This window comes from Pan paniscus, chromosome 18, assembly GCF_029289425.2.
Source record: "Pan paniscus chromosome 18, NHGRI_mPanPan1-v2.0_pri, whole genome shotgun sequence".
Classification (NCBI taxonomy): Eukaryota; Metazoa; Chordata; class Mammalia; order Primates; family Hominidae; genus Pan; species Pan paniscus.
The window spans coordinates 34,042,057-34,057,957 of record NC_073267.2 but is presented as its reverse complement, the minus strand read 5'-3'; the positions used below and the strand labels follow the sequence as shown (position 1 = coordinate 34,057,957).

Below are 15,901 nucleotides of genomic sequence, written 5' to 3'. Positions count from 1 at the left end.
GGTGGATCACCTGAGGTCAGGAGTTTGAGACCAGCCTGACCAATATGGTGAAACCCCGTCTCTACTAAAAATATAAAAATTAGCCAGGCCTGGTGGCGTGCGCCTGTAATCCCAGCTACTCAGGAGGCTGAGGCAGAAGAATCACTTGAACCCGGGAGGCAGAGGTTGCCGTGAGCCGAGATCACAATACTGCACTCCAACCTGGGCGCCAAAGCAGGACTCCATCTCAAAAAAAAAAAAAAAAAAAAAAAAAAATTATAAAGTTACTAAGTGAGTGCAAAAGTAATTGTTGAAATTTGCCATTTGATTTTGGAATGCATTCTTAAATAAATGTGGTTATGTTATACATCATTTTAATGGTCATTTCTCACTTTATTTTTTTAATGACTCATTACTGCTGTTTATTTTACGTTTATTTTAGACTATGGAAATGATGTTAGACAAAAAGCAAATTCAAGCGATTTTCTTATTCGAGTTAAAAATGGGTCATAAAGCTGTGGAGACACTTCGCAACATCAACAACACACTTGGCCCAGGAACTGCTAATGAACATATAGTACAGTGGTGGTTCAAGAAGTTTTGCAAAGAAGACGAGAGCCTTGAAGATGAGAAGCATAGTGTCTGGCCATCGGAAGTTGACAATGACCAACTGAAAGCTCTCATTGAAGTTGATCCTGTTAAAACTACACGAGAAGTTGCCCAAGAACTCAACCATCGACCGTTCTATGGCTCTCTGGCATTTGAAGCAAATTGGAAAGGTGAAAAAGCTCAATAAGTGGGTGCCTCATGACCTTACCAAAAATTAAAAAAATCATCATTTTGAAGTGTCATCTTCTCTTATTCTATGCAACAACAACGAACCATTTCTTGATCAGATTGTGATGTGTGACAAAAAGTCGATTTTATATGACAACCGGCAACAACCAGCTCTGTGGCTGTACTGAGAAGCAGCTCTAAAGCACTTCCCAAAGCCAACCTTGCACCAAAAAAAGGTCACGGTCACTGTTTGGTGGTCTGCTGCTGGTCTGATCCACTGCAACTTTCTGAATCCCAGTGAAACCATTACATCTGAGAAGTATGCTCAGCAAATCGATGAGATGCACTGAAAACTGCAAGGCCTGCTGTGGCATTGCTCAACAGAAAGGGCCCAGTTATTCTCCATGACAACAACCACACATCGCATAACCAGCGCTTCAAATGTTGAGGCCGGGTGCGGTGGCTCACGCCTGTAATCCCAACATTTTGGGAGGCCAAGGTGGACGGATCACTTGAGGTCAGGAGTTCGAGAACAGCCTGGCCAACATGGTGAAACCTGTCTCTACTAAAAATACAAAAGTTAGCTGGGTATGGTAGCTGGCGCCTGTAATCCCAGCTACTCGAGAGGCTGAGGCAAGAGAACTGCTTGAACCCGGAAGGTGGAGGTTGCGATGAGCCAAGATTGTGCCACTGCACTCCAACCTGGGCGACAGAGTGAGACTTCATTTCAAAAAAAAAAAAAAAATGTTGAACGAATTGGGCTATGAAATTTTGCCTCATCCACCATATTCACCTGACCTCTTGCCAACTGACTACCACTTCTTCAAGCATCCCAGCAGTTTTGCAGGGAAAACAAACCAGCAGGATGCAGAAAATGCTTTCCAAGAGTTCGCTGAATCCTGAAGCACAGATTTTTACGCTACAGGAATAAACAAACATTTCTTATTGGAAAAAATGTGTTGTTTGTACTGGTTCCTATTTTGATTAATAAATATGTGTTTGAGCCTGGTTATAATGATTTAAAATTCATGGTGCGAAACCGCAATTACATTTGCACCAAAAGTTGCACTTAGCTAAAATTAATTTATTACTGCAGAAAAAATCTTTTTTGTAAATTTAGTGTAGCCTATATATACAGTGTTCATAAAGCCTACAGTGGTGTACCATAATGTCCTAGGCCTTCACATTCACTCACTACTGACTTACTAACTCATCTAGGGCAACTTCCAGTCCTGTAGGCTCCATTCTGGTAAGTGCCCTGGTACTTACCATGGCATACCCTGGTATACCAGTGTGGCATATCATTTTATCTTTTATGCTGTATTTTTACTGTACCTTTTCTGTGTGTTTAAATACACAAATACTTACCATCATGTTACAGTATTATATATATATCACCTACAGTATTCAGGACAGTAACATGCTGTACAGATCTGTAGGCTAGGAGCAATAGTCTATATGATATAGTCTAGATTTGTAGTAGCAGGTTATACCATCTAGGTTTGTGTAACTACATTCCATGATGTCTGCACAATGACAAAATCGCCCATGACACATTTCTCAGAATGTATCCCCATTGTTAAGCAACACATGACTGTATATAGTGCCTTTATATTCAAAGATAAATAGTTTGTAAGTAAAAGGATATAACAAGATATGCCATGCAAAAGTAACTATAAGAGATGTGTTTGCTGGGTGTGGTGGCTCATGCCTGTAATCCCAGCGATTTGGAAGGCATATTTCTTTTTTTTCTTTTTTCTTTTCTTTTTTTTTTTTTTTTTTTTGAGGTGGAGTCTCGCTCAGTCACCCAGGCTGGAGTGCAGTGATGCGATCTTGGCTCACTGCAAGCTCTGCTCCTGGGTTCACGCCATTCTTCTGCCTCAGCCTCCTGAGTAGCTGGGACTACAGGCGCCTGCCACCATGCCCAGCTGATTTTTTTGTATTTTTAGTAGAGATGGGGTTTCACTGTGTTAGCCAGGATGGTCTTGATCTCCTGACCTTGTGATCTGCCCACCTCGGCCTCCCAAAGGTGTGAGCCACCACGCCCAGCCTGGAAGGCATATTTCTTCAGCCCAGAAGTTTGAGACCAGCCTGGGCAACATGGCAAAACCCATCTCTACAATAAAAAATACAAAAGTTAGCTAGGCATGGTCGAGGCTGCAGTGAGCTGCGATCGTACCATTCATTCCAGCCTGAGTGACAGAAAGACCCTGACTCCAAAAAAAAAAAAAAGAAAAAAGGAGGCCAGGCACAGGGGCTCATGCCTATAATCCCAACACTTTGGGAGGCCGAGGCAGGCAGATTGCCCAAGGTCAGGAGTTCAAGACCAGCCTGGCCAACATGGTGAAACCTCGTCTCTACTAAAAATATAAAAATTAGCCAGGCAGGTGGCAGGAGCCTGTAATCCCAGCTACTTGAGAGGCTGAGGCACAGGAAATGCTTGAACCCAGGATGCGGGGGTTGCAGTGAGCTGAGATCGTGCTACTGCACTCCAGCCTGGGCAATAGAGCTAAACTCAGTCTCAAAAAAACAAAAAACGGGGATGTGGAGTGGCTATGCTAATATATATATCAGACAAACCAGAATTTAAGACAAAAATTGTTACTAGATACAAAAGACATTTTATAATGATAAAGGGGTCAATCCATCAGGAAGCCATAATAATTGAAAACATACATGCATCTAACAACAGAGCCCCAAAATACATGAAGCAAAAACTGATAGAACTGAAGGGAGAAATAAGCAATTCAACAATATTAGGCAGAGATTTCAATACTCTACTTTTTCTTTTTTTTTTTTTTTTTTTTTGAGACAGAGTCTTGCTCTGTCCCCCAGGCTGGAGTGCAGTGGCTCAATCTCGGCTCACTGAAAACTCCGCCTCCTGGGTTCACACCATTCTTCTGTCTCAGCCTCCCGAGTAGCTGGGACTACAGGCGCCCACCACCACGCCTGGTTAATTTTTTGTATTTTTAGTAGAGACAGGGTTTCACTGTGTTAGCCAGGATGGTCTCGATCTCCTGACCTCGTGATCCACCCGCCTCGGCCTCTCAAAGTGCTGGGATTACAGGCATGAGCCACCGCACCCAGCCTTTTTTTTTTTTTTTTTTTTGTGACAGAGTCTCACTTTGTCACCCAGGCTGGAATGCAATGGCACAATCTTGGCTCACTGCAACCTCTGCCTTGGGTTCAAGTGATTCTCCTGCCTCAGCCTCCTGAGTAGCCAGGATTGCAGGCATGTGCCACCACACTCAGCTAGAATTTTTTTGTATTTTTAGTAGAGATGGAGTTTCACCATGTTGGCCAGGCTGGTCTTGAACTCCTGACCTCAGGCGATCTGGCCTCGGCCTCCCAAAGTGCTGGGATTACAGGTGTGAGTCACCGCACCTGGCCTCAATACCCTACTTTCAATAATGGATAGAACAGATGATCAACAAGGAAACAGACCAAGAAATATTGGAGTACACTGCCCATCTACTTTGTTCCTAGGGACACTATAATCCATTAGCTACCGCCAAGACCTCTGCAAGCCAAGAAATTAGATTGCCTGGTGGTCTCTGCTGCCCTTTACAGTTGATGTATCTAACTTGTCAGGGTCCCTTCATATCCCAAGATCAGAGGGCCCACCTCAATGGTGCATTTCCTGCAGCCTTACTTGGCCTACAAAGGACAGCAACCAGAGAACTTCTCAAAGATACACCTGCTCCCTTCAATGCCCTAGCAAAAGGAGTGCCTTCTGGGTCCTCTCATAAAATAGAGTTGATAGAGTACACATGATAAACGCAGTCTATCATGCTAAGCCTTTGGATTCTCTCTTCCTTGTGATTACCAGGAAAGATCTGGCATCTCATTTCACTAACCACTTAATAGTGGTAGGCCACCATGAAGTCCAAATTCCAGTCAACCAGCCAAGTAGTCTCTTACAGCCAAATTCAGGTACACAAGCTAACACATTACATCTGGAGTCTCTAGCACATGCACCCACATCAATGAATTTGGCCTTATCTAGTATCACATTCTCCCCTCACTGGTCTAACATCCTTAGCACCCATCTTCCCATACACCCTAGTTTTCTGCTAACATATCAACAATGTCCTGCAATTATTTTAGTGTGTAAGCTGGGTCATTTCCTCCTGGGTCTCAGTGTGTATCTGTCCCCCTGAAACATGGTGAGATTTTTTTTGTTTTTGTTTTTGTTTTTGTTTTTTTTCGAGATAGAGTCTCATTCTGTTGCCCAGGCTGGAGTGCAATGGCACAATCTCGGCTCTTGGCAACCTCCGCCTCCCGGGTTCAAGCGACTTTCCTGCCTCAGCCTCCTGAGTAGCTGGGATTACAGGTGTGCACCATCATGCCCGGCTAATTTTTGTGTTTTTAGTAGCAACAGGGTTTCACCATGTTGGACAGGCTGGTCTTGAACTCCTGACCTTAGGTGATCCACCCGCCTTGGTCTCCCACAGTGCTGAGATTACAGGTGTGAGCCACTGTGCCTGGCCCATGATGAGATTTGACCCTATTAAAGACCTACTGGCAACAGATTGGTTGTGGTGGATTTTGAGGGTATGAGCATCCACTTTCAAGGCATTTGCCCAGGTGAGGTTATCACAGCCTTTTCAGACAGGAAAGTGAGTCTCTTCAGACTGTGGACATCAGGCTACTTCCACTCACAAGGGAGACTCTGAATGACATAGGAGTTCAATATTGTTGGCTTCATCTGGGTCCAACCAGATTCACCATTCCAAATTTCTGGATCCTATTATTTCCCAATTAGTGCCCTAGTTTTTGCATGACAAATTTGATGAGACTGCAAATTCAACTCATTACTTTTCAGCAAACCACACAATTAAATTATGTGTTTGACTTTCAGCAATATCAGCCGTGGGTCTACACAAGTCAGAGATTATTTTAGGCCTGTCATGGAAGCATTCTGATTCTCAGACTGTGACTTGAGCTGAGAGTGAATAGACCTGAGCTTGCCATTTTCTCTTTGTAATAACTCAACTGTACTGAAAAGAATCCATCGCACACCACAGTCCTTGCTCCTTGGTCATTACTGCTGTCACTGTAGTCAAGAATAGCAGCCATTTGGGTTCCCAAGGCATGTGCTTCAGTAGGCACTTCACCACCATCACGTGACAGAGTCACTAGCTGGAATGCTACTGCAGGCCATGGGTTGCTGGCATCCCACTTCCCAAGGCAAGGAGCTCAGCAGGGAGCTCAAGCCCAGGGTGTGATTAAATAAATCCCCAAATCCATCTCCGCAGGTCTGTCTCCTGGGATCACTCCCAGTGCCACTTATTATATCAGTTAAGGTTCAATCAAAAGGCAGAAGCCACAATGGGAGTTTAACATAAGGAATTATTGATAGGGGATTGGAATGATAGGGAATTGGTTAATGAGAGCTAAAGACAATTCTAAAGAATACAGAGAGCCTGGGCAATATAGTAAGACCTCATCTCTACAAAAAATAAAGATAAATTTTAAGCCGGGCGCAGTGGCTCATGCCTGTAATCCCAGAACTTTGGGAGGCCTAGGTGGGCGGATCACGAGGTCAGGAGATCGAGACCATCCTGGCTAACACAGTGAAACCCCGTCTCTACTAAAAATACAAAAAAATTTAGCCGGGCGTGTTGGTGGGCGCCTGTAGTCCCAGCTACTCGGGAGGCTGAAGCAGGAGAATCTCTTAAACCCAGAAGGCGGAGCTTGCAGTGAGCTGAGATCGCGCCACTGCACTCCAGCCTGGGCCACAGAGTGAGACTCCATCTCCAAAAAAATAAATAAATAAATAAATAAATAAATAAATAAATAAATAAATTTTAAAATTAGCCAGGCATGGTGGTGCAAACCTGTGGTCCCAGCTACTGAGGAGGCTGAGGCTGAAGGATCTTTCTTTTTTTTTTTTTTTTGAGATGGAGTCTCGCTCTGTTGCCCAGGCTGGAGTGCAGTGGCGTGATCTTAGCTCAGCTCACTACAACCTCTGCCTCCCGGGTTCAAGCAATTCTCCTGCCTCAGCCTCCGGAGTAGCTGGGACTACAGGCACCTGCCACCATGCACAGCTAATTTTTGTATTGTTAGTAGAGACGGGGTTTCACCACGTTGGCCAGGCTGGTCTCGATCTCCTGATCTTGTGATCCGCCTGTCTCGGCCTCCCAAAGTGCTGGGATTATAGGCATGAGCCACTGCGCCCAGCTGAAGGATCTCTTGAGCCCAGGAGTTTGAGGCTGCAGTGAGCTGTGATTGCACCACTGTACTCCAGCCTGGGCAACAGAGTGCTGTCTCAATAAAAAAAAAAAAAAAAAAGAATGCAGAAATACAGAGGTGGCAGATATAAAGATCAGCTACTATCCCCGGGGCTGAGATACAGTATCCAATGAAGAATCTTCTCCCACAAGGGCTGAGATCCAGATGTCATTTGAAAGGCATGGCAGAGAAGCCACTGACATGCCTCACCAAATGAGACCTCCTAGAAATCTGCCCTCTGGGGTATCAGGTGAAGCTGCTATTCCACCAAGCACTGTTGGAACCAAGAACTGTAGGAAACTCACTCTGCAGGAGCCCATTGCTGGAAAGAGCTTTGCCAGTGCAAGGATCAAGCACTGTAGAGAGTCAGGCTATTAGAGGAGTCAAGCACGAGAGCATGCAGACTCAGCGAGAGCCCAGTGCCTGAGGAAGCTCTACCCATACAGGAACCAAGTGGCAGAGAAAGCCATGCTTTCTACCTGTTAGATAAAGTGCGCTTGGTGAGAGCACAGTGCTGGAGAAAGCTAGACCGCTACAGAAGCCAAGTACTGGAGAAGCGTGCTCTGCCAGAGTTCAGTGCTAGAGAAAGCCAATAAAGGTCAGGACCAGTGGTGGGTGTGCAAAAACTGTCCAAGTGCCAGGAGCCACTCACAGCAAAGGCGGCATGTGGTATGGGATTTGTGGTGTCCATATTGGGGGAGGGAACGTGGTAAAGTGTTGCAAACTGGGGTCTTTGGGCCTCCCAAGGACTTTTCACTCTGGACATGCATCTAGGGCAGAGAACCACTGGGATCTGCCCCTGAAAAACTGCAGCAAGAGCAAGAAAAATGAAACCTCAACAGGACCAGAACCAGGAAGAGCTTCCCCTTCTTCTTGCAATGTCCCACCAGCGCCCTCTACTGACAAAGCATAACATCATGTTCTTTGCAAGGAGAAATGTATTAGAAGTCCAGCCCGTTATCTTAGAGCAGGTACTGGAGGGTGACATTTAGAGCTGAGACAACTGATTGAAAACTGACATAGTGCCAGAATCCCCACATAGGCTCTCTGACTCAGACTGAAGGTCAATATGACAGGAAGGCCTAAGTGAAAGCCCCTGGAACTTCCCCTCCCTACAGAGAAAAGAAGCCAGTAGAAATACCACATTCCTGAGGGAAGCACAGAGATTAATGCCACCATCAAAAAATTAAAAGAAGCAAGGGTGATGACACCTATCACATGCTCATTTAACCCACCAGTGTGGCCTGTGCAGAAGTCAGATGGATCTCGGAGAATGACTGTGGACTATCATAAACTTTATCAGATGGTGACTCCAATTGTAGCTGCTGTTCCCAGATACAGTATCTTTCTTGGAGCAAATTAGTATTTGTAAGGCTGCTAGTTTGTTTGTTTTTTTCCTTTTTTTTTTTTTTGAGACGGAGTCTCACTCTGTCACCAGGCTGGAGTGCATTGGTGCCATCTGGGCTCACTGCAACCCCTGCCCCCTGGGTTCAAGCAGTTCTCCTGCCTCAGCCTCCCGAGTAGCTGGGACTACAGGTGCGCACCACCACGCCCAGCTAATTTTGGTATTTTTAGTAGAGACGGAGTTTCACCATGTTGGCCAGGATGGTCTTGATCTCTTGACCTTGTGATCCGCCTGCCTCGGCCTCCCAAAGTGCTGGGATTATAGGCATGAGCCACCACGCCCGGACTTTTTTTTTTTTTTTTTTTTTGAGGCAGAGTTTCGCTTTGTCGCCAAAGCTGGAGTGCAATGGTGCGATCTCAGCTCACTGCAACCTCTGCCTCCCGGGTTTAAGAGATTCTCCTGCCAAGCAGCATCCCAAGTAGCTGGGATTACAGGCATGTGCCACAATGCCTGACTATTCTTTGTATTTTTAGTAGAGATGAGGTTTCACCATATTGGCCGGGCTTGTCTCCAACTCCTGACCTCAAGTGATCCACCCACCTCAGCCTCCCAAAATCCTGGGATTACAGGCATGACCCACAGTGCCCGGTCTATGCTGCTAGTTTTGAGCAGGGACTGGAGCGAGAGAAGGCTCTGCAGCAAGTCCAGGCTGCATTACATCACATGCTGGTCTACTGTGTGGTGCTTGAGATCCAGCAGATCCGGTAACGCTCAGTGTCCATGGCAAACATGGCAAACACCAATAGAAGAATCCACTCCTTCACACCAACTTTTTTGTTTGTTTGTTTTTTGAGTCAGGGTCTCACTCTGTCACCGAGACTGGAGTGCAGTGGCATGATCACAGCTCACTGCAGCCTCAACCTCCCAGGCCCAAGTGACCCTCCTACCTCAGCCTCCCAAGTAGCTGGGACTACAGGCATGTGCCACTACGCCTAGCTAACTTTTTCATTTTTAGTAGAGACAAGGTCTCACTATGTTGCCCAGGCTGGTCTCAAACTCCTGGTCTCAAGTGATCCTCCTGCCTCAGCCTCCCGAAGTGCTGGGATTACTGGCATGAGTCACGGCACCCAGCCCAACACCAACTCTTGCTACATTGTCTTCCTCTCCCTCCATTAGTGTCTATGACCTCCTGGAGTATCTCTCATTTTACAGAAGAGTCTGCAAAATCTGCTGTCATGGCCTCGCAGTGGCCGGAATTTTGACTAGTATGTTTGATTGTTTGCTATGTCTGGAATGAGAAATAGCCAGAAGTACAGACCTATACTAACGCATGGGCAGTTGCTCATGATTTGGCTGGATGGCCAGGGATTTGGAAGGAACAGGATTGGTGACAAGGAAGTTTGAGCTCTTGTAACTTTTTTTAAAAAACAGACTTCAATCAATTTTACTTCAGTTAAAACCATTTTGGCCAGGTGCAGTGGCTCACGCCTGTAATCCCAGCACTTTGGGAAGCTGAGGAGGGTGGATCACAAGGTCAGGAGAATGGCTGGGCGCGGTGGCTCATGCCTGTAATCCCAGCACTTTGGGAGGCCGAGGCGAGCGGATCACGAGGTCAGGAGATCGAGACCATCCTGGCTGACACGGTGATACCCTGTCTGTACTAAAAATAAAAAAAATTAGCTGGGAGGGGTGGCGGGCGCCGGTGGTCCCAGCTACTCGGGAGGCTGAGGCAGGAGAATGGCATGAACCCGGGAAGTGGAGGTTGCAGTGAGCTGAGATCGCACCACTGCACTCCAGCCTGGGTGACAGAGCGAGACTCTGTTTTAAAAAATAAATAACATTTCATCCAGGGACTGGCTTGATCTTCCCTCCTCTGGTTTCTGAGTCCCTTAGATGGGCTGTAACTTTTCTTTAATTATTCCTTATTTTATTTACAATTAGCAGTCAGAATAGTATGTTAGGTTCTATCAAACAGAGGCAAGTGGCGTAAGGCAAGTTTCCTCTTGAGTGGCCAGTGTGCTCTTTAGCTAGGTATACCATAACAAGGTACCACAGATTGGGTGGCTTCAACAACAGAAGTTTATTTTCTCATAGTTCTGGAGACTGGAAGTCCAAGACCAAGGTGTCGGCAGAGTTGGTTTCTTCTGAGGCCTCTCTCATTGTCTTGTAAATGGCCTTGTTCTCCTTGTGTCTCTACATGGTCTTCACTTTGTATATGTCTGTGTCTAAATTTCCTCTTAAGTGTACCAGTCGTATTGAATTAGAGCCCACCCTAACAACTTCACTGTAACTCAATTACTGTAACCTGCACGGACCTTGGGAGACTGAACAAAGGGGGGTGAATGCGGGAATAAAAGACAAAGACAGAAGAGTATATTTGGAAGAAGGGGTCAGGGGGCACCTTGTCTCTGGTGGACAAGGGCCCTGAGCTTTTTTTTTTTTTTTTTTTTTTTTTTGAGATGGAGTCTCGCATTTGGCCCAGGCTGGAGTGCAGTGGCATGATCTCGGCTCACTGCAAGCTCCGCCTCCCAGGTTCATGCCATTCTCCTGCCTCAGCCTCCAGAGTGGCTGGGACTACAAGTTCCCGCCACCACGCCTGGCTAATTTTTTGTATTTTTAGTAGAGATGGGGTTTCACCATGTTAGCCAGGATGGTCTTGATCTCCTGACCTCGTGATCTGCCCGCCTCAGCCTCCCAAAGTGCTGGGATTACAGGTGTGAGCCACCACGCCCGGCCAAGGGCCCTGAGCTTTACACAGCCCTCTGTATTTATTGGTAAAAGAGATAACGAGAAAGGGGGACTGGTTGACCGGTAATTGTCAGTCAGCTGTTTGGTTCACAGCAGGCTTGTGAGACTGTATCCTTCGAACAATAGGCGCTAGATTTCCCAGTAGATAACTTCAAGGAGCCCGGAGCCAGGGAGTGATGGCCCTCAGCAAACCTTTTGGCAGCAGGCGCAGTGTGAGTTTGCTTACATCCTGCATTCATAATAAACAGTTTGCTGTTTGATCATGTAGCCTCCAGTGGAATGCTGAGTTGGTCACAATCCCTGTGGCCTTTTCGGCTCCCAACAAATTACCTCTTTAAAACCCTCTCCAAATACAGTCACATTCTGAGGTATCAGGACCTCTTCATATGAATTGGGGTGAGGGGGCAGGATATACATTCAGTCTACAACACCCAGTATTGAACAAATATGCAGACCACTATCTGACTATTAAGGCATGAATAGGAAGCCTTACCTACAGGGCTTTTCAAGTGCAGGCAGGCATCTTTCCTCAAGTCAGTCTACCTGTGCAGCTCCCTTCTAAGTGCTCAAGGGTGAGCAGATTAGGTCAGTTCTTCCAGGGCTGTATGTTTATATGTGGTTTCTGGCAGGGGTGGGAGAGATGAGGGAGACCATTAATTAAGGTCTTTGATATGGTTTGGCTGTGTCCCCCCACCCAAATCTCATCGTGAATTATAGTCCCCATTGTAATCTCCACATGTCATGGGAGGAACCCAGTGAGAGGTAATTGAATCATAGGGGGCAGTTACCTCCATGCTGTTCTTGTGACAGTGAGTGAGTTCTCATGAGATCTGGTAGTTTTATAAGGGACTTTTCCAACTTTGCTCAGCACTTCTTATTATTCCCGCCATGTGAACAAGGACATGTTTGCTTCCCCTTCCGCCATGACTGTAAGTTTCCTGGGACCTCTCCAGCCATGCTGAACTGTGAGTCAATTAAACCTCTTTCCTTTCTAAATTATCCAGTCTCGGGTATGTCTTTAGCAATGTGAGACCAGACTAATACATCTTTCTTCTTCGTCAGTTCTGGACCATGTTTACCCATCCATAGTCACAGGTAGTACTAGACCTTGACAGCCTTCCCCTTGTAAAACTTGGAATTTGATGGCTGGGTGCAGTGGCTTACGCCTGTAATCCCAGCACTTTGGGAGGCTGTGGCAGGTGGATCACTTGAGGTCAGGAGTTTGAGACCAGTCGGGCCAACATGGTGAAATCCTGTCTCTATTAAAAATAAAAAAATTAGCCATGCATGGTGGCATGTGCCTGTAATCCCAGCTACTCGAGAGGCTGAGACAGGAGAATTGCTTGAGCCTGGGAGGCAGAGGTTGCAATGAGTGAAGATGATGCCACTGCACTCCAGCCTGAGCGACAGAGCAAGACTCTGTCTCAAAAAAAAAAAAAAAAAACAACAACTTGGAATTTGACAGTGTAGAACAGAACCTAAGTTCTTAGGCAACAGGTTCACTCTCAAGGGGAAAAACAGAGGAAGGAACAGATATATAGACATACCATTTCTCCTTCCTAATAACTCCATTGCTTCCTAAGTAAGTCAGGAGGTGGGGGAAGGTCAGTAATGTTACACCTGTAGATCTCTACCTGCATAAAAGTAAACATCAGGAGTGGGGAAAATGTGTTCTCTCCACCAGCATAATGCAAGACAGCTGACAGAGTCCTCTCCTGAAGGGATTCCCAAGTTATCTCCAGCTGAGCTCTTTCATGAAACAAATAATATTTGTTTCCTATTGCTGCATAACAAATTACTACGCATTTAGCAGCTTAAAGCCACAACCAATTATTATCTCACAGTTCCCTAAGTCCCACTGTATGGGCATGACTGGGTTCTTAGCTCAGTCTCAAAAGGGCAAAGTCTAGGTGTTGGCTGAGCTGGGCTCTTATCCAGATGCTTTGAAGAAGAATCCACTTTTGAGCTCGTTTAGGTTGTTAGCCAAAGTCAGCTCCTTGCTGGATGTCGGGTAGTGGCAGCTCTCTGGAGGCCTCCGCATTCCTCAGCACATGGCTGCCTCCTTCTTCAAGTCAGCAATGGCTCAAATGCCCCTCATAACTTCCTGTTCTGCTACCAGCCAGAGAAAAGCTTGCTTTTAAATGGCTACCTGACTAGGTGATAATCTCGGTATCCTAATATCAACTGACTTGGAATTTTAATTACATCTGCCAAATCCTTTCACAGCAGCACCTAAATTAGTGCTTGACTGAATAACCAGGGGACAGGAATCTTGAGGGAGCATCTATTAGAATCCTGTCTGTCACACCAGGGAATCCCACTCTTTGCCCCAGACCCTGAGAGAAGACAGTTCCTCTCTGCCACAGGTTTGTTAGGTCCTAATCTAGCCCAATAGACAAGTATGGTACACATTCTATCCTCTAGAGAGGCCACAGTCAGCTCTTCGGCTCATTCATAAATTCTTAGCAACTTTGTATGAACTAGGAAAGAGGTGCCCTTTCCTTAAAACAATGTACTGTTATCTGCTGGAAATCTGTTGCACTAACTATACAAACCTATTGTTTACCTGGTAGTGAATGGCACCCACCTCCAGGAGTTGTGAGTGGCCTTGATCTCAGTAGATCCTGTGGACTCAAATACACCCTGTGCTTTGCAACCACTTGCCCACCCTGGCTATTGTCATAGAGACATTTTTTTCCCAGAATCTTTCTGACATTCTTCATTGATTTATCTGTTAACGATTTGGGGAAAGTTTGAAATAAAATGGCTATAACTTCCTGAAAATGCTATAATGCATTATTAATACCCAGAAAAAAAATTTTGCCACTGGTCTGATATAATCTATTTGGGGTTTTTGTTTGTTTGTTTGTTTGAGACGGAGTCTTGCTCTGTCACCCAGGCTGGAGTGCAGTGGCGTGATCTTGGCTGCAACCTCCGCCTCCTGGGTTCAAGCAATTCTTGCCTCAGCCTCCTGAGTAGCTAGGACTACAGGTGACTGCCACCAATCCCTGCTAATTTTTTGTATTTTTTTTAGTAGAGACAGGGTATCGCCATGTTGGCCAGGGTGGTCTCAAACTCCTGACCTCAAGTGACCCACCCACCTTGGCCTCCCAAAGTGCTGGGATTACAGGCATGGGCCACTGTGCCTGGCCTAATCTGTTTGTTTATACTCATAAGCAAATATCCAAAATCCTCCAAGGAGCAAACCCTGAAGTAACTGGAATATTAAGGCAATAATGGCAGCCACTAACGTTACTCAGTGCCTCTATCTATCTATCTACCTACCTACCTAGCTACCTACCATCTATCTCTGATCTATATGTGTATACTATATACACATACACTCACGTAATCTCATTTAATCATCACATTCCTTTTGGGTAGGGATTATTATGCCTACTTACAAATAAGAAAACTGAGGCTTTGTAATGTTATATTATTTACCCAAGGTCACAGATAAGAAGCAGCTGAGTCAGGATTCAAACCTCTGTCATCCATTTCAAAGCCCATGCTCCTAACCACTTTGGTGGAGATTAGCTGAGTGCCTGTGCCCTGAATTGAGACCTCGGGCTGTTCAGTGGTGAAGCCAGTGGCCCAACCTGGGACAGGAAAGAAGCCAAGCCTGGAATGTCCTGGTTCTATTCATGAAAATAGCCTGAAGGGAAAAGTGTGGTAGGGAATTGTTTGTAGCTAAGATAGCCAGTGGGACTTGGAGAGAAGTCCATAGAGGAGGAAAAATTGTAGGGCCCTGCATTGTTCACCATCATGTCTCCAGTGGCTGGCACCTTGTTGGGACTCAGTTAGCATGTGCCAGTCAACTGACTGGCCACCTGATCAGCCAGACAGCATGCCTGGGAAAGCTCCTCTCTGCACTCTGCCTCTCTGATGTCTGTTCCTGCTACCACCCCCTGCCCTCTTCAATAAACTAACTCATTTGAATCATGTCCTATGCTGCAGGCCCAGTGCCAAGTGCTTTATCTGCATCTTCTTATTTAAAGTCCTCACGGCTGGGCTCAGTGGCTCACGCCTGTAATCGCAGCACTTGGGGAGGCTGAGGTGAGTGGATCATCTGAGGTCAGGAGTTTGAGACCAGCCTGGCCAACATGGTGAAACCCCATCTCTACTAAAGATACAAAAATTAGCTGGGCGTGGTGGTGGGCGCCTGTAATCCCAGCTATTCGGGAGGCTGAGGCAGGAGAATCACTTGAACCTAGAGATTGCAGTGAGGCAAGAGGCTCTATTGCACTACAACCTGGGCAACAAGAGCAAAACTCCGCCTCAAAAAAAAATTATTATCACCTTTGTCTTTGTACCACTACCCCGATATCCTTGAAAATATCCTTACTTTCTGGAATGAACAGGATGCTATAGACCCATCCTGATTTTTCTTGTCTCAAGAAATGTAATCAGCTACCCTCCAAGAACTCCTGGTTATTTTAATGGTAAACACTATTAGGCACCAACAACTGGGCATTAAGGATATACATAAGTGTCAGTAGGGTGGCAAAGTTTCACTCAGTGATGAGAGTTGAAAAAAAATTTTTTAAAGAGATGGAGTCGGCTGGGCACGGTGGCTCATGCCTGTAATCCCAGCACTTTGGGAGGCTGAGGCAGGTGGATCACGAGGTCAGGAGTTCAAGACCAGCCTGGCCAACATAATGAAACCCTGTCTCTACCAAAAAAATACAAAAATTAGCCAGGTGTGGTGGCACGCACCTGTAGTCCCAGCTACCCAGGAAGCTGAGGCAGGAGAATCGCTTGAACCTGGTAGGCAGGGGATGCAGTGAGTCAAGACAGCACCATTGCACTCCAGCCTGG

The 15,901-nt window shown here is 46.0% G+C and overlaps 1 pseudogene across 1 annotated transcript in view; it reads left to right on the top strand.

Annotated features, from left to right (window-relative positions):
- Positions 1-6,222, top strand: part of LOC129394180 (histone-lysine N-methyltransferase SETMAR-like) — a 28,894-nt pseudogene extending 22,672 nt beyond the window's left edge. The window contains exon 2 of the transcript XR_008954902.2: positions 422-6,222. The product of XR_008954902.2 is annotated as a histone-lysine N-methyltransferase SETMAR-like (transcript). The remainder of the gene's footprint in view (positions 1-421) is intronic.
- Positions 6,223-15,901: the final 9,679 nt, after the last annotated feature.